Source organism: Dermacentor silvarum, chromosome 5 (genome assembly GCF_013339745.2).
Source record: "Dermacentor silvarum isolate Dsil-2018 chromosome 5, BIME_Dsil_1.4, whole genome shotgun sequence".
In the NCBI taxonomy this organism is placed as follows: Eukaryota; Metazoa; Arthropoda; class Arachnida; order Ixodida; family Ixodidae; genus Dermacentor; species Dermacentor silvarum.
The window spans coordinates 245,031-250,075 of record NC_051158.1 but is presented as its reverse complement, the minus strand read 5'-3'; positions in this window follow the sequence as shown (position 1 = coordinate 250,075).

The following is a 5,045-nucleotide window of genomic DNA, read 5'->3' as shown; positions in this document are numbered from 1 at the left end:
CTTTATTCGCTCCTGAAAGCTACCATCAGCCACTAAAGCTAGCGCAGCTTCACGCTCTGCTGAAGCTGTTGACACGGCACCGCATCTCGTTTGACGCCCAATTTCCTGCTTTGGATCAAACTGCTGGGGTGACACATCGGATCTACAAAGTCGGTTCAAGTATCATGCACCAGCCCCCCTACCATGTATCTTTAACAAAAGCGAAAGGTTATACAGGGTAACGTTGCTGATATACGTCGATGGAACATCACGCGGCCCTCAGTTCATGGCCTTCCCCTGTTCATAAACGAGACCGGACGTCCCGCTTTTGGCGTTATCGCCATGTACTCATGCAATCTCACATGCAGACGTTTATGCCGCGCCTTACATTGATGGTGCATTCGACTCGTTACAGAGGCCCGTATACTTTTCAAACCTAGGCCTGCAATTTGGCTATTGGCATGTTGAAATTCACGAATTTGACAAAAAACACCGCATATCCACGGGGTGAATGATGATGAGTGGGCGAAGCTCCGGAGGGAATCATCGGTAAACCGTGAATCTTCCATGTAATTCGCCCAGTCTCGCCGCACTAAATCGAACGATTGACTTCCACCAATGACACGCGCCATATGTGACGTCATTCCTATTTTATAACAACGCCCTTCATTATAATTGCACCATCTCCCGCTTAAGGGGACGCTAGCACAAACGCGTTAGAAACGTGCAGTACTCTCTAGTAAGGGGGAGAGGCCACAGCGTCTTACGCAGCCGTTTACACATGCCGGAATGTGCACCACGTTTGCCGACGCCATTAGCGTTTATGAATACGGGGGTAAGGCGGAGAGGCCACAGCGTCTTACACCAGCTTCTTACACGGGCCGTAACGCGCTAGCACAAACGCGTTAGAAACGCGCAGTCTTTCGTTAATGTTGGGTATTTATTGTCATCGTGGTGCGTGTGTCCATGTGCGCTTCATGGCGTAGTGGTTAGCGCCGCGCGTTCGGAAGCGAGGGGTCCCTGGTTCGATTCCGCTACGGACGCAACTTTAGGAATTTTTTTTCTCATAAAAGTAGACGTGGCTAGCTACTACGACGACGACGACTACTACTACGACGACTTCTACTACTACTACATACTACAGAGGAGGGACAGACCCACACCCTAAGGAGCTTCGCCACTAAAAATAGGGGTAGCTTGCACTAGTGGTGCAAGGCTAAAGACACGGCGGAGCTGATCGGTGCCTAGCTGGTCCTGGCTGTACGAAGTGATTCTAAATATATACAAGGTTATGCCAAGTGATGCTAAATTTTACTAAGTGTATAAGAATTTCCTCGTGGTCTGTGGCATCGAGGAACGCCTCGCGAAGCACTTGCAGTTCGAGCACACGTAGGGGAAGTGGGGCGAAAGCTATAGATATGCACAGCGTACGGGCGGCGCGCAGCAGACGACACGCTGGGATGACGTCACGGCACATGCGCAGTAGCGCGCAGCTGGTGGGAGTTCGGCCGAGCCGCCGCCAGAGGCGCCTGCTGCAGTCACGCACACCGCGAGCGTTCGGCGCTAATGCGGGGAAACGCGGAAGCGCGGATGGCGTCGGCAGCACCGCTGCGCGTTGCCTCGTTGGTGCTGCTACAATTTGTTTATTTATCTCTCTGGTTCTCATTTTCTCTTTCTCTCTCTCGAGCATAGCCCGCGACGCTCCGCGAGGTGGTTGCTAGGCAACGCAGTGGCAGGCTACACACATTACGGCCGGCTTTAACAGCTCCGCTGATAAAAAAAAAAAAAAAAAAAAAAAAAAAAAAAAAAAAAAAAAAAAAACGTGGACAGCTTGCACTAGTGGTGCAATGCTGCAGTAAACCTGGGAGCTGGTGATCGACCTAGCTTCTTTCAGGTTTTATTAGGCTTGTCTATGTTTTGCCAGGACATGCAAAGTGCTCCTGGGCACGGTATTCCGAATCGGCTCGCCGCCGACGCGCAGATTCTCGCTGGGCCGCCCGACGCGCTTCAAGATGAGCAGCTTCTTGTTCGGGGGTCCGGATCTTATTTGGTCGTCTCATGTCAAGGCTACATGTACTCGCCACAGAGTCAACGAGAGCTCTGCCGCCGTTGCAGCTAAAGCCTATGGACAAAAATTGGAGGACGCTTAAAGGGCAACTCCGGCGATTTTTTGACCATGTCGAGCTAATAAAATATTTAGGTTCCTGAGACCCTCCTGTGACGCACCTGATAGGAGAATTGTTCCGCAACGTCGAAAATAATTTTAAATAAGCAAAAAAGCGCAATAACGAAACCGAAACCTAAGCAAGCAGCCGAGCGAACCTCTGCGTGTGACGTCACGAATGTATCCCCGGCGGGGAAGGCGCCCAACGCATGCCGGTCTCGCCCGCGGGGTGAACGAAACCGGCGAAGAGCAGACGCTCAGCTTATTCGTGACCGCGCCGGACCTTCGGGTGACATTGTATGTAAGCTGCACCACCTATTCGGATCTGTCAAACAGTAACAGTTATGATTCAGAAGAATTCAATAGCCACGAATCGCCGTCCTCCACCACTAGAGCCAGCACCCATGCGCAACATATCGCGCTGCGACATGAAGACCAAGGGTAGCCCTTAACCACTGATATACGTGCTGCTTGCTATTTTAGGTGTTTTACCCCTCTCAGGGAACCGCTTCGCATGCTCACTGTAAGATGTGGAGCACGACTTTCCGCATTTGTATCCCACAAGAACGCCGCTGACAGTCCAAAGCACCGTCCGGTGCATTTGCTTACATCGGCAGGACCGGGCAGGTACAGCGACCACTCGTACGTCGTTCGCTTGAGATAGCCGCTCATCGGTGACATCAATTAATGTCAGAGCATATCAAAACACGTAGATTTTGTGCGTGTAAGCACCGTTACATCACTCTGGGTTGCGCTGATACGTGCTACCACACACCTTCGGAAAGAGCGAGCGGGAGACCGTAGTAGGGAAGCGTTGTGCAGCCTGCTTATCATTCTTCGTATTCTCTGCATGCACAAAATTAGTGCTCCGTAAAGTAGACATAGATTGGCACATTGCGCGTATAAACGTTCATTTAGAGAATGTATAGTTTTCTCGCAGAAACGCAGATGCCATGAAGTATGACATCGTTGGCAGCTGAACGAGACGGTTGTTTACACATGCTGTATCGAAGGGGCCTCCGCTTGCTGCCCACTTGGGATACGAGGCAAACAGTGCACCTCGTAAGCTAAATAATGAGTCAGCATAACAATATGTAATAATACACCCATGGATTTGCGTAGTCACATTTAATTTAGAGAAGCGCCGGCGAGTGCGACCGGCCGCATTCGAGAACGGCAACGTATACGGATGTTGATTGCGCGTCGTGTTGTCGCTTCTAGCTTTTTGCGTGTGCACTGTCCGAAATGAGGAATGGTTTATTTAAAATCCGTATGGTCAAAACTGAACTACAGAAGCAGCTTTCCTCGTCCTAATAGCTTAATTAGCTTCATATCAGTGGGTCTGGTCCGCCAGCAGCAGACGCACGAAATCTGCCACTGTGATAGGCTTAACCTCGGCTGAACGCGATCAGGATCGGCTCAAACTGTGTTTGCGGATGGCGAGGGCTGAAGTTCGTGCAGTCAACAACGCAACACCGCTTGCCACTCCGCATCACTTGCCCGTCCACAGGGAATGCAACTTCTCGCGACAGCAACATCTCACGCCAAGCGCTAGCTCACGATCGCCGACTCCTGCACGCTCTCGTCGCTGTCGTCTGCATGATACCGGCATGCTCTGCGTGGACCATTCCTGACGTCATACACAATGTGGCCTATAACTGAGGAGGGGGTAAGGTAGGGTGTTCGAGGCAATAGATTAAATTCATTTGTAAAAAATCTGTGCAACTCTCAAGCCTGCTTTTTTTAAGACATGACGGAGGTATTCAGAGGAACAGACCCAGCGAATTTCATCGACATCCGTTGACATCGAAAAATCGCCGGAGTTGCCCTTTAAGCGATAGTGTTATCGGGCCCCATTTGCATCGCTGTTTTGTTTCAGTGAGCTTCACCGAAACACAAAACGTGGGAAAGCCAGCTTACAAAGACCAAGGTTACACCAATCCCCTTAAAGTCGGCTTCATTTTTAAACAAAAATGCATTGCTGGGAAGACGTTTTTCCAGGGGCAATATATGTTGTCTTATGTTAAAATGTGAAGGCCCTATCACCTTTTCTATATTTTATTGTTTGCTATGCCCCGACGCGCGCAGGTCTGGTATAAATGCTGGAAAAGGCGTTTATGTTTGAGTTTCAGGTAATTTCAAATAGAATCAGGGCAACACTTGACTTCAGCCAAACCAAGCACAGGCTGGCTTCAGGAAGGGATATTTCACGATGGATCATATCCATGCCATCAACCAGGTAATGGAGAAATCTGCGGAGTACAATCAACCTCTCCATACGGCTTTCATAGATTATGAAAAAGCATTTGATTCAGTAGAGATGCCAGCAGTCATAGAGGTATTACGTAACCAAGGAGTACAGGATGCATACGTGATTATATTGGCAAATATCTACAAGGATTACACAGCAACCTTGGTTCTCCACAAGAAATATAGAAAGTTACCTATCAAAAAAGGGGTCAGGCAAGGAGACACAATCTCTCCAATGCTATTTAAAATAATATTTAATATTAACCGTATGCACTCCAGCCCAATTTTATTCTTCTATAAATTTATTTCTCGTCATCAGGGTCCCTTGTGAGTAATTGACCTAGATAAACGTACTTCTTTACAGATTCTAGAGGCTGACTGGCTTGAATACTTCTTCTAAGCATGCAATAAAGCTCTCAGACTGGGAAGGCTTAGGAGTGAGGATCAATGGAGAACTTCTCAGCAACCTTCGATTTGCAGATGATATGGTCCTATTCAGAAACAATGGGGACGAATTACAGCAAATGATTGACGACCTTAACCGAGAAAGTGTAAGAGTTGGGTTGAAGATTAATATGCAGAAGACAAAGATAATGTTCAATAGCCTGGCAAGGAAACAAGAATTCAGGATCGCCAGTCAGCCTCTAGAATC